The sequence below is a fragment of the Pelophylax lessonae genome (genome assembly GCF_965119305.1).
Source record: "Pelophylax lessonae genome assembly, chromosome: 3".
Taxonomy (NCBI): domain Eukaryota; kingdom Metazoa; phylum Chordata; class Amphibia; order Anura; family Ranidae; genus Pelophylax; species Pelophylax lessonae.
Window position 1 is genome coordinate 679,138,111 of NC_138770.1, and position 27,832 is coordinate 679,165,942.

The 27,832-nt window shown below is 47.3% G+C and overlaps 1 protein-coding gene across 2 annotated transcripts in view; it reads left to right on the forward strand.

The window, feature by feature from the left end:
• The window catches only part of LOC309549185 (ALK tyrosine kinase receptor-like), a 1,241,121-nt gene that overhangs the window by 384,072 nt on the left and 829,217 nt on the right, over positions 1-27,832 (forward strand). The window contains exon 1 of one of the 2 annotated variants that reach the window (XM_082249297.1): positions 14,592-14,633. The exons of the other annotated variant lie outside the window; for it this stretch is intronic. The gene's annotated coding sequence lies outside the window, so the exon portion shown is untranslated. Of the gene's footprint in view, positions 1-14,591; positions 14,634-27,832 lie in introns of those variants that run through there. 2 annotated transcript variants of the gene reach the window in all.

Below are 27,832 nucleotides of genomic sequence, written 5' to 3' on the forward strand. Positions count from 1 at the left end.
AAGAGTTAATAATCGTTGAGTTTTCACCAGAACGGGAATAGAGGGGAGATCTTCCAATGTGACATATGCCCAGCAAGTTGTCCTCCTATAAATGGTGGAGATTCCACCAAAACGCGAGGCCATGCATAGGTGGGCTTGACTGATGTGTGGGGCGTAAGTAGTATGTAGGCTAATGCCTACAAGGGGTTGGTGTTTTTCTGTGTCCTGCAGCTATGGCTCTCAATCTGCGCTTTCTCCTGTCTGTGCTCATGCCTGCAAGTTTACTGAGCTAGCCAGGTGCAAATTGTTACAATGTAGATGTGTGGTGGATCTGAGGATTTATTTGGCTAGATTTTCCTGCCAATTTTCCAGAGATCCACATAAAAAGGGCTCACTGAAATGCCCAGAGGGAGCTGCTGGAAAACACTGCCAAGATGTAGGCTGTTGGTCTGTGCCCCCATCTGGGGGAACCGGTTGGGGTTCCCTGGGGGGGCTGGAAACCTGAAGACTCTATGGAGTTACTACCTTTGTGGATTATTTGCCTTTAAATTACATTAAATGCTGTTTTATTTATTATTTACCTGCTCTGTGCAGTAGTTTTGCACAGAGCAGCCTGGATCCTCCTCTTGTCAGGTCCCCCACCGGCACTCCTGGCCCCTCCCTCGTGTCAGGTGCCCCCATAGCAAGCAGCTTGCTATGGGGGCACCCAAGCTGGCTCACTTTCAAGCCACTGCCCTGGATGTCCAATCAGACACAGAGCATGGCTCAGCACCACGCCCACTCTCTCCTCATTGGCTCACTGGCTGTCATTGACAGTAGTGGGAGCCAATGGTTTCCGCTGCTGTCTTAGCCAATGAGGAGGCAGAGACCTCGGAGAGCCTCTGCTCTCATGCGCATTGCTAGATCAAGATGGGGCTCATGTAAGTAGTAGGGGGGCTGCTGCACACAGAAGGTTTTTGACCTTCATGCATTCTATGACCTTGAGCCTTTATAACCACTTTAATAGATGCTTGCCTCTAAAGGACTATGGACTTACCTTCTGGGCACTACAACTCCTCTGTACAGGAATGAGTGTGAGAATTTGCTTTACAACAACTGTTCCTGTATGTCTGCTTTTCTTCAGTAAAGTTACCGTTAACTGTTAATTGCCTGGCCTGAAGTCTCGTAAAGGGGTGCATGCATAGCGTATCAAAAGAAAAGGGTATGCAAAAAAAAAAAAAAAAAAAGGGGGGACTGAGCTAGAGGAAGATACAACATAATGGTCAAACACATGGACTACTGTCCAGTGGACACTAATATGTTGTTGCTAAGTACTACAGTGTAGGTGTCCACACTTAAAGCAGCCAATCAGCCAGGAGATGGGTGACTGGCAGGAGTGATGGTTTCTCTGGTAGTGGAGGGGGTTAAGTGTTCGAAACATCTACTAGTGGCCGGTTCCTCCACTTTCTGGGACAGGGCTCACAGCACAGAGTGCCCAGAGATCCAGCCTGGGGGCATGGAAGAGAGAGATGTAGAGGGGGCCCCTGGAGAAGAGAGTATGCACATAGGCTGGAGAGAGAGAGAGAGAGCGGTTCCTGTATCCATTAGCAACCATGTGAGGTGTCACATGAGAGAGAGGTGATATGAACTGCTGGATTGGTGGAGCTCGGTACAGACTCAGCGGTACCGGCACACCGGTGTCCTCTATGCCAGTGGTCCTCAACCCTGGCCTACAGGGCCCACTAACAGGCCAGGTTTGCAAGATAACTGAAATACATCCCAGGTGATATAATTTGCTGCTCAGTGATTGCAGTACTCTAGTCTGCATCTCCCCAAGGTAATACTTAAAATCTGGCCTGTTAGTGGGCCCTGAGGACCGGAGTTGAGGACCACTGCTCTATGCAAAGGAGTGCTTAAAAGAGAAGTACAGGAATTTTGTTTTTTATTCAGAATCATACTTACCTAGGTGGATGCTGCATCTGTCCCACACCGGCTTTAACACTGAGAACCGAGCGATCAAACACCGGCGATTGCTCTCTTCTCAGGGCTCCCTGAGCAGAGGTCCGGTGACTGTCAGTCAATGCTGTCTCCAAAAGTGAATAGAAGGGAAATTTGCTGAAAAACAATCCACCACCGATTTGCATAAGGAGGCTTACCGGATGAGTGGACCCAGTTTAGAGTATGCCTAGTGAGTCAACTCATGCGTTGGTGTATATACACCCAATGTGCCAGGGAAGACGAGGAATAGCCCCTCACATAAGTCTCCTTCACACTCTCGTATATTAGAAAGATTCTGTAAACAATCATCAATAAAGATTTATGTAGAGAATGTTGCTCTCAAGATGAGTACACTGCTGATCCATGCATGCCCCAGTTTTAGAACCTCTTTCGAGTTTATAATTCCATCCTCTATCCTGCTCCCAATTTGCCCGCTACACACACTTCCAGGGGAGGACTGGGCCAGGGGACAGGGGGGCAATTTCCCTCTGGGCCTCTCTGATGCTCCCTAAAACGACTGCACTGCTTCTGCCACTGACATGTCTAAAGGATTCCTGGTGAAGAGAAGTAAAATGTCCCCACCGCTGACTTACTGAGTGTGGGATGAAGACAAGGACAGAGCGCAGGCCTCCCCCCCCCCCCCCCCCCAGCATGGATGGTGTAAACTGTGTCTGAGCAGAGGCTGGTTCCATGCCCCACTGGAGACTCTCCTCTCCCAGCCCCCCCAACTGTCCGCTGCTGGCCAGGTTGGGAACCCGGATTTGGCTTGTGAGTAGAGAGTACCTGGAGCAGAGCTTCAGCCTGGAATGGGGGTCTGGAGGAGGCCGGGAAGAGGGAGAGTGGGAGGGGGGCCAAGTCACTGCACCATGGGCCTCTGGTTTGTACTTGCTTCCTGGGCCAAAAGTTGCCAGTCTGCCCTGCACACTTTCCCCTATTTTGTCCAGAATCTCAGTGTCAGCCGTATACATAGAACTCTGGGCAAATTAATTCTACTAGATTTAAAAACTTTGCTTTTGGAATGTGCCAGGTTGCTCCTTCCCTTCCCTTGCGGACTATGATGATATTAGAGGTTTCGGTAAACAAGAGCCCTGGGAAAATTTTCAATCTGTTCTCTGATATCAGTGCAGTCGGTAAGACCTTGACATCCTAGCTCTAGATCAGACTGCGGCCCTTTGCTTGCCTTTATCTGGCCCTTTGGGCACTGACACCAATGATGGGACACTATTCCTTCCACTGACACCAATGATGGGGCACTATTCCTCCCACTGACACCAATGACAGGGCTCTTTTTCTTCCACTGACACCAAAGACAGGGAACTATTCCTCCCACTGACATCAAGGACAGGGCACTATTTCTCCCCCTAGCATCAATGATGGGGCACTATTCCTCCCACTGACACCAATGATGAGGCACTATTCCTCCCACTGATACCAATGATGGGGCACTATTCCTCCCACTAACACCAATGATGGGGCACTATTCCTCCCTCTGACACCAATGATGGGGCACTATTCCTCCAACTGACTCCTATGATGGATCACTACTCCTCCCACTGACACCAATGGCAGGGCTCCTTTCCTTCCACTGACACCAAAGACAGGGCACTATTTTTCCCACTAACATCAATGATGGGGAACTATTCCTCCCACTGACATCAACGACAGGGCACTATTTCTCTCACTAGCATCAGTGATGAGGCACTATTCTTTCCACTGACACCATTGATGAAGCACTATTCCTCCCACTAATACCAATGATGGGGCACTATTCCTTCCACTGACACCAATGATGGGACACTATTCCTTCCACTGACACCAATGGCGGGGCTCTTTTGCTTCCACTGACACCAAGGACAGGGCACTATTCCTCCCACTAACATCAATGATGGGGCACCATTCCTCCCACTAATACCAATGATGGGGCACTATTGATCTTTTATTGAAAAGAATCAAGCAACATATTTTATACAAAAGTAAAAAACAGAACTATAGTACAATATTCCAACCGAAAACAAAGGAATTCACATCCATGTGCAGAATATATACAATATATACATAATCAACTTCCAACATTTTTAGAAAACTATTTACATAAAGCAGCAGAGAGGGCCTAAGAGGCACAACCCATCACCTATGTATGCAGCCATTTATCAAAAACTAAGCATTAAGAAAAAAAACTAGGGTGATAAGAGACAGAAAGCCACACCCGGGAAAGAGACTCCTGGCAGTCAGGGAGGCTTGAAACCCCTCCACGCCTTCAGCCAAGCCCTCTGACCCCGCTTGTCTCTCTCAAGCGCCCGAATCTTCCCCACCTCATGCAGAATGTCACACACCACCACCTGAACAGGAAGGATTTTACGCCGAAAGGTGACCTGACAACGTGCGTTCCATGTGTAATAACGGACTACTAAACTAACTAAAAAAAGTGTATCCAAACAAAAGCCCCCACCAGTACTGAATGCTCCGTACACCCACTCAGCATAACCCAGTCTGGAGAGGAAAGGAACACCGAGGGCCCGCCCCACCTGTTTGTATACCCCTATATTAAAAGGGCAATGAAGCAGAAAATGGTCCATAGTCTCCTCCTCACCTGTACATTCCTCCCGAGGACAACCACGATCCACCCCACTGCGGAATTTCAAATTGCCCCGAACATAGAGCCTCCCGTGGAAGCACAACCAGGCCAGATCCCTGAATTTAAGGGGGACTCTAGCCAAATTAATCAATCTTAACCTTTCCCTCAAAATTGGGCCTGGGCAATCCCTTAAGGCCAGTGGGTCATGAAAGACTTCGCTCAAGACTCGGCTTATAAGGACTTTCCTCGGAGCGGATCTGAGATCTTCAGCCGACAGTCGCCACTGCCGCAGCAACTTCAGACACGGAGCGACATAGGCTGGAAGCTGACCACGATGACCCCTGAGATTCTTCACTTGGCCACCTTCTTCCCAAAGTCGCAGAAAAGGCCTAAACCAAGATCTAAACATGCCTGCCCATCCAGGAGGTTCCACTGCAAGCATACTACCAATGTTAAACTTGAGAAATAGCAGTGAAAAGAAAAGAACGGGGTTGACCATACCTAAGCCACCCTCCCTCCTGGATAGATAGGTGACATTCCTCTTGATGGGGTTCAGTCTGTTCCCCCACAGCATCTGGAAGAACACACTATAGATCCTAGCATAGAGAGACACTGGCAAGATGCAGACAGGGCTGACATGCAAGAAGATCGGTATCAGGTAAGTCTTAATCAGATCAACCCTTTCCCTCAGAGATAACTTCCATCTCTTCCAGCTGACCACCTTAGTATTGGCAACTTCCAGCCTGCCTTCCCAGTTTTTGAGGCCATAATCGCCAGGTCCAAATTCAATGCCTAATATCTTAATTTTTTCCTGGGGCACTGGAAAGGTGTCCGGGAGATCAAACCCCTCACCTTCCTTTCCCATCCAAAAAACTTCACTCTTTTCCTGATTGATCTTGGAGCCTGATGCTTCAGAGTACCGTGATGTCAGAGAGACCACCTCCTCCGCTTCATCTGTCCCAGTGACAATCACTGACACATCATCCGCATAGGCAACAACCCTCAAAGGCGGCTCACCCGGGACTCCCACTGGTACCCAACACAACATGCCGCTCTCTAGCCTCCTGATGAAGGGGTCGATTGCAAACACATAGAGCAGGGGACTCAGGGGACAACCCTGGCGCACCCCAGAGCCAACCTCAAAGGACTGTCCAACCCAACCATTAACAAGAGGGAAGCTTTCTGCCCCCTTATACAAAACTTTTAACCAATCGACAAAACCACCCGGCAGACCATACTTACTAAAGAGCAACCACAGGTACTCATGATTGACACGATCGAAAGCCTTTGCCTGATCCAATGCCAGTAAATACTTTCCCCAGCCTGCAGCCCTGCACTGCTCCAAGGCCTCCCGGACAGCTAAAAACCGCTGTGAAGGTGCTCCTACCCTGGATTGAACAGTGCTGATGGCGAGAAAGCAAAGACTCTGCTACTGCCGATAGGCGCCAGAAAAGTATCTTCGCCAGCACCTTTCTATCAACATTGAGAAGGCTGATGGGGCGCCAATTCTCAATCATCGAAGGATCTTTACCTTTTGAAAGAAGAATCACAGCTGAGAGTCTCATGGAAGGGGGAAGCACCCCCTCAGCAAGACAACTGTTAAAAACCTCTACCAAATGTGGGGCCAGAATAGACTTAAAGGTTTTGTAAAACTCAGCCGTCAGACCATCTGGTCCAGGTGACTTTTTGATGGCAAGCTGTTCAATTGCTCTCGTCACCTCTTCAACTGTGATCTCTTCTGTCAAATTCATCAAAGGGACATCTCCACCATTTAGACATGGAGTACAGTCCAAAAAGCTTTCCATCTTGTCTCGGTCAAGCTCTTTCCTCCCAAGAAGTTCAGCATAAAAAGACCTCACGACCTCCAGGATCCCTGACCTGGACTTTGTCAAGGAACCTGTACTATCCTTAAGGCCAACGACCATCTTAACAGCTACACCCTGTTTGCAGTTCTGGTAAGGGTCAGGCGAGTGGTATTTCCCATAGTCCCGCTCCAGAACCAAAGAGGTATGCCGGTCAAATTGACACTTCCTGAGGAGGATTTTCACTTCAGAGATTGCCCCAGGATCTCCTCCTCTCGAGACAAGAATATCCAGCTTCCTCCGCAAACCTTGGTAGGTCATGTATCTATTAAACTGTTTTTTATTGGCTAGGCCCCTGAAGAATCCAGCAATCCTCTTTTTGGTCAGCTCCCACCACTCAGCCTTGCTGCTACCAAAGTCCAGGATGGTCACCTGTGCCTGAAAGAATTCCTCAAAGGATGGTCTAACATGTTCTTCCTCAAGGAGAGTCGAATTTAATCTCCAGATGCCTTTGCCCCTCTGAGGGAAGTCTGAAGCATTCAAGACCACAGATAGCATACAGTGATCAGAGAACTCCACTGCCTGCACCACTGGGGGTGAGAAAGCAGAGGCCTCCTTCAAAAAAAACCTATCTATCCTACTCTGACTATTACCTCGATGAAAGGTGAACCCTGTGTCATCCGGGAGGTGCTTAATGTGCACATCCACAAGACCAGCATCCCTAAAAATACTATTTAAAAAAACGCTATCATATCCCAGCCTGTCATTGAAGTCCTTCCTGTCCTTGGGCCTAGTCACAGTATTAAAGTCACCTCCAAAAACCACTTGCCGGGATGTAAAAAGAAATGGCTTGATCCTTGTAAAAAGGCATTTCCTGTCCCACTTTGTGTGTGGCCCATAAATATTAATTAGGCGCAGGTCCTGCCCTCCCACAAGGATGTCTAAGACCATACATCTCCCAATCTCCACCTCAATAACCCACCGGACAGTTACCATGTCGGTTTTAAACAACACCGCCACCCCGCCGTAAGGCTCGGCCGCAAGAGACCAGTAAGATGGACCATACCTCCACTCTCTCTTGGCCATATGAATATCTGCCAAGGAGGTGAACCTAGTCTCCTGCAAAAATAAAATTTCAGCATCTAATTGGCTGAACAAAAAGAAGGCCATAGAACGAGCTCTTACTGACTTAATACTGGCGACATTTATTGTCACCACTTTTAACGGAGGGGGAACCGCCATTTGGGTTATTGGGTGGATTGCTTCTTAGCTCCCCTCTGCTGCTCATCACCAGAAGTCTCTCTCTTTCTTGAAGCCTCCTCCAACTCCATTTCAATTTCTGAACTCTGCTCAGAAGAATCCCCAGATGAGGAGATATCCCAAGCAGAAGCCCTAGAATGGTTGGGGACAGACACTGGGGCATCCTGTCCCTGTTCCATCCTCCCCGTCTGTCTCTTCCGCCTTACAACCTTCCTTCTCTCCTCCAGGTACTGCAGGTCAGATTCAGAGATGCTTTCATCTCTTGTTTTCTTCTTCTTCTTTGAAGTCTTCACAGAAGACTTCTTTACAGAGGAAGCCACAGCAGCACCCTTTTTGGTACCCTCTACCACTGGTGGGTGGGGGGCTTCTTTAAGGTCACACTTAGGAAGGGAAGACTGATCGGGAATAACTGACTTGGGGGGCACAGACTTGGAAGGTTCTGACACAAGAGGAGCAGGTACGGTAGGCTGGGGGGACACAGGGACAGACACAGAAGGAATACGTACAGATACAGGAGGGGGTGGGCACAGGGACTAGGGAGGGATCATGAACAAGACCAGGGGAGTCAGTCACCGCAGAGGAGGGTGGTACAACAGGGGCCTCATCCTCCATCCTGTCCAGCCTTAACAGATCATCTATCACCTCTCTATCCATATTATGCCAGGCTTCAGGACATCGGCTGTAGGGGTGGCCAAGGCGCAGGCACAGGTTGCACCTTATGGCCTGGGTGCAGTCTCTGGCCACATGACCGTGTCCCCGACACACTGAACAGATCAGTGCTGAACAAGAGGAGCTGAAATGCCCCTTTTCTCCACAGCGGTGACACAGTTTTGGCTGACCGGGATAAAAAATAGTCATCCTATCCCTCCCTATAAAGGCAGAGGAGGGCAGGTGACGGACAACATTCCCATCCCTAGCCAACCTGTCCGTTACCGACCAACCCCCGGTCCAGATGCCACGTTCATCATAAATTTTATCTGGCCTGGTCAAAACATCCCCATAATTTCTCAACCAGACCTCTAAGTCCCGAGCAGGAACACTCTCATTTGTAAGGATAATAGTAATTTTCTTTACTGTTGACCTTTGAGAAACTGCCACTGGCACCAGACCTTCCCATTCGGGTCTTGACCTGCACCGAGCCATATAGCGTTCCCAGAACAAGTCAAGACCCTCTGGTCTGGTGAAACTAACCGTTTACTCCCGGCTTCCAGCCACATGTATCAGGGCATATAGGTCATCAGCCCCAAAACCCATATCTAAGATCAGGTCTACCACCATACGCCGTGCTAGAGGGACTGCACCACCTTCCCATTTAAGGAGGACTACGTTCCGTCTTGGACCCCCAGCAGAAGCCATAGACCCAAGACCAGATCCAATGGTGCTCATAGTGGCAGCCTGCAAGGGAAAACCACGATTGGAAGCGGAGCTCCTCCTTGATTGTATTACTGGCTTGATGATATTGCCAGGAGCACAGCTTACCACCTGTGCAAATGTAGGCTTATTAGGGCCAAGACCCCACACTGATGTCACATTATCAGGTACATTGCTATTATTATTTTCAGCTTTGTCTAAGCAAGCAGCATTATCAGTTGCACACACAATGGTGGGTCCCATCACACCTGCAATGTTATTAGGTGTAGTTACTGTTTCTAATGCAGTACCAGGTGCTTCCTGCTGCTGCGCTGTAGAGTCCTGTTCAACTGTGACTGAAACAGTTTTGAGCTCAGCAGAAGGGGGGTTAATCGGCTCTTCTGGGATTTGTGGTTCCTGAGCAGAAATGTCATTTTTTAAACAAAACTTTTCCTGTTTAGAGACATCAGCAGCAGGCACAACATTGCTGAGCATAGGGGAATCACCCGGAGTGTCATTAGGAAACCCATCACTAGGCAAGGTGCTAAAAGGCACAAAAACTGTTTTATCTTTTACCTGGGGCTTTATAGCCTTTATCTTATCAGGTACACTGTCAGGTAAGTCCTCCACACCACCAAACACCAGCTGATCTTCCTGCATTGGAGACTCCATTACCTGGATAACTTTCAACATGCCTCCTGAGCCCTGAGATGGCAATGGGCTGCTTACCTCACCTTGAGGGGGAAGGGGGTCAGAACTGGGGGTCTCCTCCTCCACCTCCATCTTTGCAAACCTTCGGTCGTTGCCAAACTTTTCCCTGAAAGGACCATCCCTGCCTTCCATCATGGCCACAATAGTTTCCTGATGTTCCACACGGACCTTAGCCAATTGGACCTCTGAATCCATGGATCCACGGTTCTTGCTGAACAAGCCTTCACGCTGTTTTCTCAGGCGCTTTAAATCTGCTCTAAGCTTGTAGAGCTTGTCTCTTTCCCTATTGAGGACTTTGATCCCGGCCACCACTCGCTCCCGAATGGATCCAGCATCTTCATCCTCACCAGGTGCAGAGAGATCACCAACCACGGCTTGTCCAGGAGCAGGGGTGCCATCCATCCGCCCAGGGGATGGCTGAGAGCTTCCAGCAGGAGAGGCCCCGCTGGCCTGCATGGCCTCCCCAGATAGGGGCCAGCAGGGCTGGGAGAGATTTTACCAGACTCCCCTCTCAAACAGATCACCTGGAGCAGACACACAGCCAGAGAACCTTCCTGCAGCCACACCCGAAGCTGAATGATGGGAAACGACTCCTCCCACTGACCCCAATGATGGGGCACTATTCCTCCCACTGACACCAATGATGAGGCACTATTCATCCTACTGGCACAAAGTACAGGACACTATTCCTTCCATTGACACCAATGATGAGGCACTATTTCTCCCACTGACACCAATGATTAGGCCTTGTTTACTCCCATTAATGTCAGGGCATTTTTTACTCCCACTGGCCACCGTCCGCTCAAAGTCTGAAGGACAGTAAACTGGCCCTTTGTTTAGAACATTTAGAGATCCCTGCTGCTCTAGAGAAACTTACAGCATTTTTCTCCCCAGAACAAGGGATAAGAATTTTCCGGAAGCTCCGGGGATTTATATCAGAGGAGTGTCCTGGGCTGCTATTCTCCTTGGGTCTATCAGGTCACTTACTCTGATTTTTTTCCTCTCTGCTTTAAACATAATCCTACATAAAGAATGGAGGCAGCAGACATCAGAGGAGGCTTTTAGAGACATTGGAGGTTAGCAGATCTGACATCTGTTTTTTTCCCTCGGCTGGCTGTGACACGACTGGAGGATTTAGAGTTACATTTAGAGTTGTGTAAAATGTGGTCTGAAAATCCATTAGTATGTCAGCTAAATTTCCGGCTGCTTCTACCCGCAGCGCAGCGCTGAACGCCTGCCAGCGGGCTCTCCGCTCCGACCACCTCTGGATGAGCTGTAATCACCGACAAGAATTTCATGCTTCAAAGATGTAAAAATATTAACTCCCATTTGGATGAAAATCTCTGGCGCAACGACCCAGACCGACCCACCTCTGCGGCTGCCAAATCATCGCAAAGAGACCGCATGCTGGTGGAGATAATATTTCATGTGTATACTGACAAAGGAAGATGTGCTGGGATGGAACCATCAGGGCTGGAATAAGAACAGAATAGTTGAGAAAAGTGGAAAAATTGCACTGGTGTTCATAATGATGATGGTAATCTCATACCTCCCAACTATGAACTTCAGAATGAGGGACACAAGGAAGGAAGTAACCTTGCATAGAGTGCCATGGCTAAAGTGATCTTCAGTAGCTTTCAGGTCCCATGTCCACTGGCTGCCCCGCTACATTGTAAGAAGGTCAACTGCTGGGCATGGGCACTATTCAGAGGATGCTTTGCATTTCTCTCATCGAATGCAAAGCATTCTCTGATTGGACAGGGTGCAGATTGTGATGTCACCACCTTGACTCAGGGAAAGCTTTGCATTCATTGAGAAAAAGCAAAGCATTCCCTTCATGGCGCCCGTTCTGAGTGGCTGCTACTTAGACCCAAAATCAAGTGAAGATTACTGTAGTAATGGTGTAGTAGCCATGTAGTGGTGGTGTCTACCCCAGTGGTTTCCAGCTTCCAGGGACATACCAGGGATATTAGTCAGGTATGGTATATAGTGTACATAGTTGTAGGCAGGGCTGCTGTTAGAAATCGCGGGGCCCCGTACAGACTACCAGGCAGGGCCCCCCCCCCCCCCAAGAAAATATTAAAGATATATTTAGCTAAAATTACATCAAAATCACTATTATCAGACACAAATATAACATAAGTCGCATAATTCCTGCTAAATCTAAAAAAAAACTATGTTAAATAAAAATTAAGATGAGATGAGGAAAAATATACAGGCTGGGCAGTTGGAGCTCAGTGATCAAAGAGATAGAGAGAGAGAAACAAAGTTACAAATAAACTCCTGAGTAGAGATAACATTAGAGCCAGTGCTGGGAGGGGGGCCCACACAGGGAGGGGGATTAGTGAGGGATGACTGTCTCTTTCTCAATAGATAAAAGCTGATAGCAGGGAGAGGGACAGATCAGATTCAGGTGCTGGAGGAAGATTTCTGTATTTGTTGTCCATCACTAATCCCCCTCCTTGTGTGGGCCCCCCTGTGTGCTCGGGCCCCCTACAAGAGGGCTGGTGGTCCCCCCCTATCAGCAGCTCTGGTTGCAGGGCCGCTGATAGGGGGGACCACCAGTCCTCCTGTAGGGGGCCCGGGCACACAGGGGGGCCCCAACAGCATGGGGAATCGGTGTGGTCAGGTGGATCCCCATCCCTGTTCTGCCTGCTCCTGATCCCCCCTTTTACTGCGCCGCCCCCCCTTCCCTCCCACAGCGCCGCAGGTTTCCCTGTCCTGTAAAATAATAACAAATTGTAAAAAAAAAAAATAACAGTTAAATAATGTAATAAAAAAATTGAAAAATAAAAGAATTGTAAACATTTTTAATTTTTAAATAATGTAAAAAAACAATTATAAAGGGATAATTCACACAGGTTCTCTGTTATGTTTGTGTCCACTAATAATGATTTTAGTGTATTTTTTGTGAAAATATTGTCTTGACATATTCGGGGGGTGGGGCCCTGCCAGGTAGGCTGTACGGGGCCCTGTGATTTCTAACAGGAACCCTGCATAGTTGGTCCAAGCTGGAACAATGTAACGTTATCCATACCTGAATTTCTTCTTTAACCCCCTCGGCGGATTTGCCCTGGTGCAGAGCGGCTGCATATTTGCATGCATTAGTGTTAATACAGACAGCTGTGCCGAGAGCGCGCGCCCTGTGCGCTCCTGGTGGCTAACAGAAAGCGATCGGGAGCTTTCAGATTACGTGACAGCCAATCACGGCCGTCACATGATCGTAAACCACGCCCCACTTTCCGGCACTATAAACCCCTTAAAGTGCACCTGCTCCAAGGGGTTAAAAGTGCCAAATGTAGCAAAAGGCATGAAATGTGCATCTTGATGGTGGAAATGTGGACATCGGTCACATGACTTTAGCGTTGCCTAAACGCTGATTCCCCACCTACTTCCTCCCACGGCTTTTTTTCTAAGAGAATAGGTACAGGAACTTCCCCCCCGACTGAGTCTCCCCTTGTCCCCACCCGCTACCCACCTCTGAGCACCGTCTCTTGGTTCCACCCCCCACCCAACTCTCAGTACCGCCCCTTTCAGAGAATACAGAACCAAGATTTATTTTGTGGTGCTAAATAATGTGTATGGAAATGGTTAATGAGAACAAGAAAAGCAGTAAAATAGATCACCTGCAGCCAGCAACAAAAGACCCCACCCCAGCAACAATAGATCCCCCATATAACAATAACCCCCCCCCCCACAGCAACAATAGACCACCCACAACAAAATACTATCCTCAGCAACAAAAGAGCAATATTAGACCCCCCCTCCCAGCAGCAGCAACAGATTTCCCAGCAGCCTGCATTCGCAGACCTGTCCCTGAACAGTAGTTCTCTACCAACAACTTAAAGCGGCGTTCCAGCCTCCCCTCTCCCCCTCCAAAAATTAAAAGTCAGCAGCTACACATACTGTACACATACTGTAGCTGCTGACTTTTAATATTAGGACACTTTCCTGTCCTGGAGTCCAGCGATGTCGGCACCGCAGCCTATGTTTCCATCGGCTGTCGGGTGTTGCCGCCGCCATTGCCGGTGAGGGAACCTGGTGAGGAAGCCTTTGCGGCTTCACGGGTGGGTCCCTAATGCGCATGCGTGAAGCGCGCTGCACATTCGGATTGGCTCGGCGGTGGGGGAAGGAGGAGGGGGCCAAATTTCCAAGGGACAGCGCCGTGGCACCGATTCTGGAAATGGGGAAGGGTACCTGTCAAAAACAGGTACCCGTTCCCCCCTCCCCCCTGAAAGGTGCCAAATGTGGCACCGGAGGGGGGGGGAGCAAATGAGCGGAAGTTCCACTTTTGGGTGGAACTCCGCTTTAAGATCCCCCTCAGGAACAATAGACCCACCACCAGCAGCAACAAACCCTCATACAAAAACAGATCCCGACCAATGACAATAGATCCCCCAGCAGCAAGCATCAATAGACCCTACAGCACACCCCAGCACCCCTTACCATTACATACATTTAGTGCTGGAGGTGCCGGACCTGCGTTCCGCCACGTTCCTGCTGAAAAAAAGCCCTGCTTTCTCCCGATTAGATCTCGGTTGGTTCACCTCTCGTACGACGAGCAGAAATCAGACTGCAGCCTAAATCCCTCAATTACATAACAGAGGGTCCTATTCTGACGGCGGGTCTGTTTTAAACTCTCGCTAGAAAGTAAATATTTGCAAAGTTATTGAAACAGAAAAAGAAACTCAGCGCTGCCGGGGAGCCGTAAAAGCCGTCATTATACAAATAACATAAAATTTGCATGACAAATAAGAGCAGAGCGAGCAGTTTTCAGCCAAGTCTTCCAGAGCCTCCGGGGAAGCGTTCAGATTTCGGCTCCCCAAAGCCGAGTGCGATGAAAAGACTTTAGCGCAGCTGCCGGCGTGAAGGAAGGTGGGTCTCACAGTAGGCGTCTCGCAATTCTCTCCTTCATCCACAGAAATCCCCCCCGCTGTTTTATTTCCCGCGCTGGAGGGAACGCCGTCATCTCACCCCAGGTAAGTGAAATAAATACGCTGGATGCGGAATTGAGATTGACTGCGTTTTAACAAATACGGTGATAACCTGCGCTTATAAATCTAATAAGACGCCGAAGGAGCTTGTCAGAGACGGAAGAACGCGGTGAGACAATGGGACATATAAATGTACCTCGTCTGGCGTAACTTCCCTTTATGTGAAGAAACGACCAACATTGGGAATTGATGAGCGCACCGCGGCTGTTACAGCGCGGCGTGGTCGGTCTTCTGGTGTAATATAAAATGGGCCGTAAAGCTCCCGATTTTTTAAACTGTTCTTACTAAGAATATCTCCGGCCAAAATTAAAGCTGAACTCCGAGCTGATAGAAAAGATAAATGGATGCGGCTCTGCAATACCGGACACTTCCACCCCCTTCCCGCCAAGGCCAATTTTCAGCTTTCAGCGCTGTTACACTTTAACCAGTTACATAATTAGTCTGGCTGAGAAAAGTCCATCTTGTTCAACTTATAGAGGGAAAAAAAAATGATATAAATATATATACATATACAATATATACATATACATATACATATACATATACATACACATACATACAATGCTATATACACAATCCTATACCCACAGTTCATCCAGAGGAAGGCAAAAACACCCCAAAAAAGCTTGACCTAATTTTCTCCATCAGGGGAAAAAATTCCTTCCTAATCCCCCAAGAGGCAATCGGATATTCCCTGGATCAACTTTACCTATAAATATTAGTACCCAGTTATATTATGTACACCTAGGAAAGAATTCAGGGCTTTTTTTAAAGCAATCTACTGAGCTGGCCAGAACCACCTCTGGAGGGAGTCTATTCCACATTTTCACAGCTCTATCTGTGAAGAAACCTTTCCGTATTTGGAGATGAAATCTCTTTTCCTCTAGACTTATGTGTTTATACGTGGAGATCATATCCCCCTTATGTATTTATACATGGTGATCATATCCCCCTTATGTATTTATACATGGTGATTATATCCCCCCCCTTATGTATTTATACATGGAGATCATATCCCCCCCCTTATGTATTTATACATGGAGATCATATCCCCCCTTATGTATTTATACATGGTGATCATATCCCCCCTTATGTATTTATACATGGAGATCATATCCCCCCTTATGTATTTATACGTGGAAATCATATCTCCCCCGTATGTATTTATACATGGTGATCATATCCCCCCTTATGTATTTATACATGGAGATCATATCCCCCCTTGTGTATTTATATATGGAGATAATATCCCCCCTTATGTATTTATACATGTGATCATATCCCCCCTTATGTATTTATACATGGTGATCATATCCCCCCCTTATGTATTTATACATGGTGATCATATCCCCCTTATGTATTTATTTATTTATTTATTTATTTTTGGAAAACAAACGTTTATTGGGTTCACATAATAACAACAAAACAAACATATGCAGTCAGCACACCAGGTCACATCACATCAGTAGTATATAATACAGCATTGTCACATAAGGTACAGAAATCAGGCAAGAAAAAGAAAGAGAACAAAATACATATGGGGGGAAATAGCATCGCACACAGGCAAGTATAACAGCAAGTATAACTGAAACCTCATCCCATAGCGTCCATGAGTATAAGCAGGGTACACAAGGCTCACCACAATCCCAGAGATCACCCAGGAGAACAGGTGTCAGAGGACTGAAGCCACCTGTCCCAGACCCTATGATAACTGCCAAGGGAACCCCGGTTAGTATATATGACTTTCTTGTAGGACAAGGATTGATTAATGTCAGCCTTCCACATAGCTAGATCAGGCCAGACGGACTGTATCCACGTGCGGGCAATCAGTTTTCTTGCGCTAAAGAGGGTTTCATGTAGGAATTTTATGGTATATTTATCAACGTCCTCATCAGGTATGATACCCAGCAGGCAGACCCTAGGATCTAGTGTGACAGGAGCCCCCATACGGTCGTGTAGGAAGCGAACCACCTGCACCCAGAAGCCCTGGATATGAGGACAGTGCCACAACAGATGTCCAAAGGTGCCCGGTGACAGTAAACACTTGGGGCACACAGGGTCTCTGGAGGGAACGAATCTGGCTATTCTGTCAGGAGAGAGGTACGCTCTATGTAATATATACACCTGTGTCAATCTGTCAGACAACTTGGGCGAGACTAGCTTACAGGCCCCAAGAGCCTCCGTCCAGTCATCATCGTCAAGGTCTCCAACATCGTCAGTCCAGCGAGGGCGAACACTGAACGCCAGGGCCGTGGCCGTTTTGGATGTCAGCATCTCATATAAAAGGGAGATAAGTTTACGGGAGTCAGAACCAGTCAGGACATCCAACAGGTCAACAGAGGGCAAGTCCGGGTAAAGGCCCCCAAACTGAGCGTGAAGGGCATGGCGAAGTTGATAATACCGATAATACATGGAGGGGGGGAGGTCAAAGTCAGTCCGTAACTGGGAGAAGGGCCGAAGTGCTCCCCCTCGTAATACATGGGAGAGATACACGACCCCCCTGGCCATCCACAGTCCAGGGTCTGGCAGTTGTAGCAATTCAGGTAAATGTCTATTGAACCACAAGGGAGTTTTAGCGTGGAACAGCGAGTCACCAGTCCTGGATAGCGCCAAATCCCATATCCTCCTATAGTGAGAAGAGACAGCACTCGTCACCTGGGTGTTTGAAGGCCCACCCGCGCCCCGGAGAATATCACAGAAGGGGTGAGGACTCGAGGTCAGTACTGGGGGGCAGGCCAAGGCCATATATCTGGGAGCATCCAGTGCATTGACGTGATATAAGTGGGATAACTGCAATGCTAGGTAGTACGCCCCAAAATCCGGAACAGCAAGCCCTCCCAGTGCAGTCGGCTTCTGAGCGTGACGCCACGCCAGTTTGTGTCTACTGGGACCCCACACAAAGGTTTTCAGCAAACGTTCAAGAATTGCGAAGTATTTGTAAGGAATATACACAGGGGAGTGCCATAAAACATAAAGAATCTTAGGTAGGAGGATCATTTTAATCAAATTTACACGGCCCATCACGCCGATGGGAAGACGGGACCATATTTGAGTCTTATGCTTAACTAGGGCGTACAGAGGCTCAATATTAAGAGCGATATAATCAGCAAGGGAACGGGATACCTGCACCCCCAAATGTTTAAGCGTAGAAACACGAAGTAAAGGGAGGAGGGACTGATCCTGCGATTGGGCAAAAACATCCAGGGACAAAATTTGCGACTTATCCCAATTAATGGACAGGCCGGAGAACCCGCCAAAAGTAGTGATAAGGTCCAGGACTCTAGATAGGGAGGGGCCAGGGTCAGCTAGGTAGAGAATCATATCGTCGGCGTATAAGCCAATTTTATCAACGTGATCCCTGCGACCAAGGCCAACAACATCTGGGTGTGCACGTATGGCAATGGCCAGGGGCTCGACCGCCAGCGCATATAGCAATGGGGAGATCGGGGAACCCTGTCGAGTTCCCCTAGAAAGGGGGAACGACCTGGAGGTGTGTGCATTCGCCACCACCCTGGCGCAAGGACGATGGTAGAGGATGGTCAACCACTTCACAAATTTAGGCCCAAAACCAAAGCGCCCCAGACATTGCCATAGGTAGTGCCACTCCACCGAATCAAAGGCCTTGGCAGCATCCAAGGACACCAGTACCCGGGTACCCACCAGATCATGCGTCGCCTGTACATTCATGAACAGACGTCGTGTATTGCATGCCGTGTTTTTAGAGGGCATGAAGCCCGTTTGATCTGAATGTATGAGAGAGTGAATGACCTTGTTAAGTCGCAGAGCAAGTATCTTAGCCAGGATCTTAATGTCACACTGAAGGAGTGAAATAGGGCGATAGGACTCAGGCAACGTGGGGTCTTTTCCAGGCTTGGGTATAAGGACAATCAAAGCTTCACCCATGGACGTCGGGGCGGCAGAAGCTTCAAACATGGCGTTATAAACCTCTAGAAGTTTGGGGGCCAAGGTCTCCGAGTACAGGGAATAAAACTCGGCAGGGAGACCATCCGACCCTGGAGCCTTAGCCCGCGCAAAACAGGAGAGGGCCTCAACTATGTCACCCACTGACAGGGGGGCGTCAAGGGCAGACGCCTGCTCGGGGGACCCCTTATGTATTTATACATGGAGATAATATCCCCCCCTTATGTATTTATACATGGTGATCATATCCCCCCTTATATGTTTATACATGGAGATCGCATCCCCCCTTATGTATTTATACATGGAGATCATATCCCCCCTTATGTATTTATACATGGTGATCATATCCCCCTTATGTATTTATACATGGAGATCATATCCCCCCTTAGGTATTTATACATGGAGATCATATCCCTCTTATGTATTTATACATGGAGATCATATCCCCCCTTATGTATTTATACATGGTGATCATATCCCCCCTTATGTATTTATACATGGTGATCATATCCCCCTTATGTATTTATACATGGAGATCATATCCCCCCTTATGTATTTATACATGGTGATCATATCCCCCTTATGTATTTATACATGGAGATCATATCCCCCTTATGTATTTATACATGGTGATCATATCCCCCCTTATGTATTTATACATGGTGATCATATCCCCCCTTATGTATTTATACATGGTGATCATATCCCCCCTTATGTATTTATACATGGTGATCATATCCCCCCTTATGTATTTATACATGGTGATCATATCCCCCTTATGTATTTATACATGGAGATCATATCCCCCTTATGTATTTATACATGGTGATCATATCCCCCCTTATGTATTTATACATGGTGATCATATCCCCCCTTATGTATTTATACATGGTGATCATATCCCCCCTTATGTATTTATACATGGTGATCATATCCCCCTTATGTATTTATACATGGTGATCATATCCCCCCCTTATGTATTTATACATGGAGATCATATCCCCCTTATGTATTTATACATGGAGATCATATCCCCCCCTTATGTATTTACTGTATACATGGAGATCATATCCCTCCTTATGTATTTATACATGCAGATCATACCCCCCCTTATGCATTTATACATGGAGATCATATCCCCCCTTATGTATTTATACATGGTAATCATGTCCCCCTAATTTATTTATACACAGTGATTATATTCCCCACCCCCGCCTCCCTTATGTATTTATACATGGTGATCACATCGCCCCCCCCCCCCATGTATGAGCCTGTTGGACAGTGGAGGAAACCCAGCCAGTGACACACAGGCTTTTGTGGCAGTCCCAGTGGGAGGGCACCGTTGCAGTGTATCCTGGGATTGACTATAAAAGCTGAGGGCACATGGGACAGGGCGTCTTTGGCGGGAAGCAGAGTCCCAGGAGGAAGGTGATGGCTGTCTCTCCTTCTGTATGCTGAGGAAAGTGGTCACAGGTGGTCGGCTTGGTGAGCCAGGTGTGGAGCTGAGCCATAAATGTCCTGGAGAAACTGACAATGGAGCTGAGGACAGAGCTACCTGGGAAAAACAGTGTCCACGAGTACCAGGGGGCTTGCCAAGGGGTCTGCCCAGGAAGGGGACCACTCCAGTGAGGTCAGTGGATGGAAGGTCAGCACACACAGTTAGAGAGAAAGGGGGTGCCAAGTAGAACCTTAAAGAGTAATTTACCAAGTAGTTTGCCTTTCAAATACCTCACTTCAGTGGCAAGGTGAAGCAGTGGCTTGCCGCATTCAATATAGATAGAGGTCCTCAAGATTTTGCATAGTTTACTAAGTTGGAGTCCTTCTGTGCTCCGTCCTCCTGTGCTCTGTCCTCCTGTGCTCCGTCCTTCTGTGCTCTGTCCTCCTGTGCTCCGTCCTTCTGTGCTCCATCCTTCTGTGCTCTATCCTCCTTGGTCCTCCTGTGCTCGGTCCTTCTTGGTCCTCATGTGTTCAGTCTTCCTGTGCTCAGTCCTCCTGTGCTTGGTCCTCCTGTACTCGGTCCTCCTTGCTCCTCCTGTGCTCAGTCCTCTGTGATCCTGTGCTCAGTCCTGCTTGGTCTTCCTGTGCTTGGTCCTACTTGGTCTTCCTGTGCTTGGTCCTACTTGGTCTTCCTGTGCTAGGTCCTACTCGGTCTTCCGGTGCTCGGTCCTTCTGTGCTCCATCCTCTTTGGTTCTCCTGTGCTCCAACCTCCTTGGTCCTCCTGTGCTCCATCCTCCTTGGTCCTCCGGTGCTCCATCCTCCTTGGTCCTCCTGTGCTCTGTCCTCCTTGGTCCTCCTGTGCTCCGTCCTCCTTGGTCCTCCTGTGCTCCGTCCTCCTTGGTCCTCCTGTGCTCCATCCTCCTGTGCTCCTCCTCCTTGGTTTTTCTGTTCTCTGTCCTCCTTGGTCCTCCTGTGTTCTGTCTCTCTGTGCTCCATCCTCCTTGGTCCTCCTGTGCTCTGTCCTCCTAGATCCTCCTGTACTCCGTCCTCCTTGGTCCTCTTGTGCTTGGTCCATCTCTCTTGCGCTTGATCCTCCTGTGCTCGGTCCTCCTTTGCTCCATCCTCCTTGGTCCTCCTGTGCTCTGTCCTCCCGTGCTCCCTTCTCCTGTGGTCTGTCCTCCTTGGTCCTCCTGTGCTCGATCCTTCTCGGTCCTCCTGTGTTTGGTACTCCTGCGCTCTGTCTTCCTGTGCTTAGTCCTCCTGTGCTTTGTCCTCCTGTACTTGGTCATCCTTGCTCCTCCTGGGCTCAGTCCTCCTTGATCCTCCTGTGCTTGGTCCTACTTGGTCTTCCTGTCTTCCTCGGTCCTACTCGGTCTTCCTGTGCTCGGTCCTACTTGGTCTTCCTGTGCTCGGTCCTTCTGTGCTCCATCCTCTTTGGTTCTTCTGTGCTCCAACCTCCTTTGTCCTCCTGTGCTCCGCCCTTCTTGGTCCTCCTGTGTTCTGTCCCTCTGTGCTCCATCCTCCTTGGTCCTCCTGTGCTCCGTCCTCCTAGATCCTCCTGTGCTCCTTCCTCCTTGGTCCTCCCGTGCTCCATTCTCCTGTGTTCAGTCCTCCTGTGCTCGGTCCTCCTCATTCTTCCTGTGCTCGGTACTCTTGTGTTCGGTCTTCCTGTGCTCAGTCCTCCTCAGTCCTTAGGTGCTCTGTCCTGTTTTCTCCTCTGTGTAAATCCTAAAGTGACCTCTAACCCCCACGTTCTGGCTCTATAAAGGGTTTACTAATATCATGACAAGTATTTTATTATTTTCTTAACAAATATTGATTGTATTCCCTTTTGTCTATTTTTATAGTTATTAAGGAAGCCAAAATGTTTTATTTTCTCCCGTCCATCGTTCTCTGTTACCACCAGAACGGCGTCCGCAGACAAGCCAAGAAACAGTCTGTTCCTTAATGAAAAAAACTTTCCTCAGCCAAACCAAATCTTCCAGCCCGGAGGTATTAAATCTCCCACAGGGGGACACTTATCATTTCAGCTGAGCTGGTGAAGTTTTCTATCTTCATTCTACATCTCGGCTCCAAGCACCCGACCATTCTAATATATACAATCTCTCTGTAAAAGAAGAAGACGTACTTATGAGAAAATAGTTCTGGAGGAATATAAAATAAAAACTATTGCATTGTGCTGGAGGGCTGCATGGTGCAGGAACATGTCATATATCCCGAAAATTCCATATTTATTTCCCATATACCATGGTCAGCAATGGTCATGTGATCACCTTATAGATACAGAACACTAGGGCCCCTCATACACTGCCACTACCCTGTTCCATAGTTACATACAATATCTCACAAAAGTGAGTACACCCCTCACATTTTTGTAAATATTTTATTATATCTTTTCATGTGACGAGAAGAAATGACACTTTGCTACAATGTAAAGTAGTGAGTGTACACTGAGGATCTGAAAAAAAAAAGAATTGTTGCTCTACATAAAGATGGCCTAGGCTATAAGAAGATTGTCAAGACCCTGAAACTGAGCTGCAGCAAGGTGGCCAAGACCATACAGCAGTTTAACAGGACAGGTTCCACTCAGAACAGGCCTCGCCATGGTTGACCAAAGAAGTTGAGTGCACGTGCTCAGCCTCATATCCAGAGGTTGTCTTTGGGAAATAGACGTATGATTGCTGCCAGCATTGCTGCAGAGTTAGAAGAGGTGGGGGGTCAGCCTGTCAGTGCTCAGACTATACGCCGCACACCGCATCAAATTGGTCTGCAGAAGGAAGCCTCTATTAAAAATGATGCACAAGAAAGCCTGCAAACTGTTTGCTAAAGACAAGCAGACTAAGGACATGGATTATAAACGACAACAAAACAAGGGCGCACCAGCCTAGTGCATTATCTCTTAGACAGGTTTATTAAAATAATAGATTAAAAATACTCACAAACGAGTTTCTTGATAAAAGGCACATCAAATAGAATAAAATCCTCAGCAACAAGATCGGGATTGAATCGTTCCCTGAAGCTGTGCAGGCTTACGCGTTTCGAGGCAGCGCCTCTTCCTCCCGGCTTGAGGCTCTGAGGAAGAGGCATTGCCTCGAAACGCCTAAGCCTGCACAGCTTCAGGGGACGATTCAATCCCGATCTTGTTGCTGAGGATTTTATTCTATTTGATGTGCTTTTTATCAAGAAACTCGTTTGTGAGTATTTTTAATCTATTATTTTAATAAACCTGTCTAAGAGATAATGCACTAGGCCGGTGCGCCCTTGTTTTGTTGTCGTTTATAGTGTTTTCTGGACCACCCTGGTCCAGCGAGGGGCTGCAAGGCTGAAGTATTATCAAGTTGCCGTGTCATCTGTTCTCATCTACAAGCCTACAGTCAGGTTGGACAAGAGGATTGCACCACTCAGAGCGGGGGAATAGGTGCTGCATCGACAGTACATTTGCTTGTTTGTTTAAGGACATGGATTACTGGAACCATGTCCTGTGGTCTGATGAGACAAAGATAAACTTATTTGGTTCAGATGGTGTCAAGCGTGTGTGGCGGCAACCAGGTGAGGAGTACAAAGACAAGTGTGTCTTCCTACAGTCAAGCATGGTGGTGGGAGTGTCATGGTCTGGTGCTGCATGAGTGCTGCCGGCACTGGGGAGCTACAGTTCATTGAGGGAACCATGAATGCCAACATGTACTGTGACATACTGAAGCAGAGCATGATCCCCTCCCTTTGGAGACTGGGCTGCAGGGCAGTTTTCCAACATGATAACGACCCCAAAAACAACTCCAAGTCTACCACTGCCTTGCTAAAGAAGCTGAGGGTAAAGGTGATGGACTGGCCAAGCATGTCTCCAGACCTAAACCCTATTGAGCATCTGTGGGGCATCCTCAAATGGAAGGTGGAGGAGCGCAAGGTCTCTAACATCCACCAGCTCCGTGATGTCCCCATGGAGGAGTGAAAGAGGACTCCAGTGGCAACCTGTGAACCTCTGGTGAACTCCATGCCCAAGAGGGTTAAGGCAGTGCTGGAAAATAATGGTGGCCACACAAAATATTGACACTTTGGGCCCAATTTGGACATTTTCACTTAGGGGTGTACTCACTTTTGTTGCCAGCGGTTTAGACATTAATGGCTGTGTGTTGAGTTATTTTGAGGGGACAGCAAATTTACACTGTTATACAAGCTGTACACTCACTACTTTACATTGTAGCAAAGCGTCATTTCTTCAGTGTTGTCACATGAAAAGATAGAATAAAATATTTACAAAAATGTGAGGGGTGTACTCACTTTTGTGGTATACTGTAGTTAATTTGATTGAAAAAAGACACAAGTCCATCCAGTGCAACCAACATAGAAATAAAATAAGCAAATAACTAAAACAACCAGAACAAAGCTGCTGCAAAACACCCCGATGTGTTCCCATATCAAATCATAAATAATAAGCGTTGCGCTGTTCCTTGTTAACAAAAATCTAAATCAAGCGATCGTAAAATTGCCACCTCACTATACCTCAATAGAAGTCAATCAATCTCATAATGAAATGTGTAAAAAAAAAAACAACTATAACTCCCTACACATCCCTAAAGTGGATCGGTATCAAATCACACATAAACAAACTGTGTATCAAATACACTATATTGTCAAAATTATTGGGACGCCTGCCTTTACACGCACATGAACTTTAATGGCATCCCGCCAGCTCTAAATCACGGTACCGGGGTGATGCCTGCGGCTGCAAACATCCCAGGATAACCACCTAAAAACGTAAGGATTTGTTTTTTTATTCATGAGTATACACTATATTACCAAAAGTGTTGGGACGCCTGCCTTTACACACACATGAACTTTAATGGCATCCCAGTCTTAGTCCGTATGGTTCAATATTGAGTTGGTCCACCCTTTGCAGCAATAACAGCTTCAACCCTTCTGGGAAGGCCGTCCACAAGGTTTATGAGTGTCTATGGAAATGTTTGACCATTCTTCCAGAAGCGCATTTGTGAGGTCAGGCACTGATGTTGGACGAGAAGTCCTGGCTCACAGTCTCCACTCCACTCCACTTAAACCAAAGGTGTTCTATCAGGTTGAGGTCAGGACTCTGTACAGGCCAGTCAAGCTCCTCCACCCCAAACTCGCTCATCCATGTCTTTATGGACCTTGCACTGGTCCAAATCATTTGGTGGGGTGGGGGGGGGGGGGGTGGGTGTGACGGTGTTCACCGTCCCTGGGAGTGAAAGACAGAAAATTAATGGTTTGAATTGCTTCAGATGGGACAGTCCTATTTGTCAGCAATATCTTCATAAAGAAATATGAAGATTTATTCCCACTTTACACTGGGAAACTTAGACTGTTGTAGACCATTGCCATGAAGTCTGTGACTCCTAAATAATGTGTGTATTCCAGGTCCCTCAATGTCAGACAGGCTTCCCCTATTATTTGTGTATTGAGATAATGTGTATTCCATTGTTCTAGTGTGTCTGTCTGCCTTGAGATGAACGTATTATGGGATGTGGATGTATATGTTGATGTGGATTGTGCCTGTCCCATTGTTAAATGTTAATGACCTCACATTGTTCTGTCCAGATGGCCAGATAATTAGTTTAGGTTAATTCTGTTCCTGTATACACTTTCATCTGCATATGATAATGTAATCAGGCAGAGGGGAGGGATTGTGTACACTGTATGGGAGTGTAAAAGTCGGTTTTCATTGGATTGTGGATTTCAGGGCCTGTTCCCAACAAGGTCCTCCGAAACAATAAGGTGATACCACCCTTCTCCTGCACTTAGAATCCAAGCTCCCCGACCACACTCCCCACGGGACAAACAACTGGCGTCTCAGATGGCTAAGGTCTTGCTGCCCAAAAAGGACTGGGGTAGTTCAACGGTACTAAAGGCAAAAAGAAACAAAGAAAGGGTGCACCGACCTAGCGCATTATCCTCAATAATAGGCTTTATTAATGCAACATATAAAATGGCTACTCACAAACACAGGTGAAAAATGATCATATCAAGCTCAATTGCTCCAATGTCAGGAATAGTCCATATGTAAGTCCATAATCCGATAAGATGACGGCTGACACGTTTCGAGGCTCAGCCTCTTCCTCAGAGCCACTCAGTGTCGGATTATGGACTTACATATGGACTATTCCTGACATTGGAGCAATTGAGCTTGATATGATAATTTTTCAACTGTGTTTGTGAGTAGCCATTTTATATGTTGCATTAATAAAGCCTATTATTGAGGATAATGCGCTAGGTCGTGCGCCCTTTCTTTGTTTCTTTTTCCCAACAGGTCCACCTGGGCGGTACCCTTGTGGGAGAAAACTGTATAAAAGAGCAGCTGTACCATTAAAGTTTGAGTTCTATTTCACCCTCAATCTAGAGTCCTGTCTCTTATTGGGGGAATTGGCTACAAGGGATTGCTATGCTCTTCATACTCCCTTGGATAATCACTAAGCTCTTGTAAGAGCTTGTTCCTGTTCTTGCTGCACTCTCTGGGGAAGCGAGGTTCACCCACTGGAATCTGGAGCCTTGTCGTAGGTCCAGGGTGGGTAGGGGACGACGAGACCCCAACCAAGCTGCGGCGGTTCGTGGGGTCTGAGTTGGTTATGGTGTCTGGTGGAGTGCTTGGAGCCCTCGGGAAGCACTGGGAGCATCCGTCAATGGAGGTACCCAGTCGGGGTGCCGGTTGATCCGTTATAGGGGGGATTATGGTGTGGGGTTGTTTTTCAGGGGTTGGGCTTGGCCAAGTGAAGGGAACTCTTAAGGCGTCAGCATACCAAGACATTTTGGACAATTGCATGCTCCCAACTTTGTGGGAACAGTTTGAGGATGTCGGAGGGAGGATTATGGGGGATTATGGTGTGGGGTTGTTTTATGGAGTTGGGCTTGGCCCCTTAGTTCCAGTGAAGGGAACTCCTAAGATGTCAGCATACCAAGACATTTTGGACAATTTCATGCTCCCAACTTTGTGGAAACAGTTTGGGGATGACCCCTTCCTGTTCCAACATGACTGCGCACCAGTACACAAAGCAAGGTCCATAAACACATGGATTAGTGAGTTTGGGGTGGAGGAACTTGACTGTCCTGACCTCAACCCAATAGAACACCTTTGGGATGAATTAGAGTGAAGACTGTGAGCCAGGCCTTTTCGTCCAACATCAGTGCCTGACCTCACAAATGCACTTCTGGAAGAATGGTCAAACATTCCCATAGACACACTCCTAAACCTTGTGGACAGCCTTCCCAGAAGAGTTGAAGCTGTTATAGCTGCAAAGGGTGGAGCCAACTCAATATTGAACCCTACAGACTAAGACTGGGATGCCATTACATTTCATGTGTGTGTAAAGGCAGGCGTCCCAATACTTTTGACAATATAGTGTTTATTTTTCATACACTCTGTGGACTTTTAGATTTTTATGAGATTCTTTCTTTATTGACACTGTGTGATTATTTTTATGATATTTATATACATAATTTTTATACAATCTATTCACTTTTTATTATTATTATTATTATTCTCTTATGAATTTTCATGTTGATCGGGGATTTCTAAACCTTGTGGACGGCCTTCCCACAAGAGTTGAAGCTGTTATAGAATAATAAAATCGTAAGGCTCTGGCACTATCACTATAATGAAATAATGGATAACAACAGGCGACAAACACCAATATAGCAAACCGTAGGCTAATAAAGTGAATCAAAAATAAATGGATGTGAGGTGCTGCGCTGTTAAAGGGATAACGTGCATGAAACAATACATATGTCAATACATGTGCAAAAGCTGGATGATATAAGATCAATATAAATCAATGAAATATATATATTGAGAACTTCT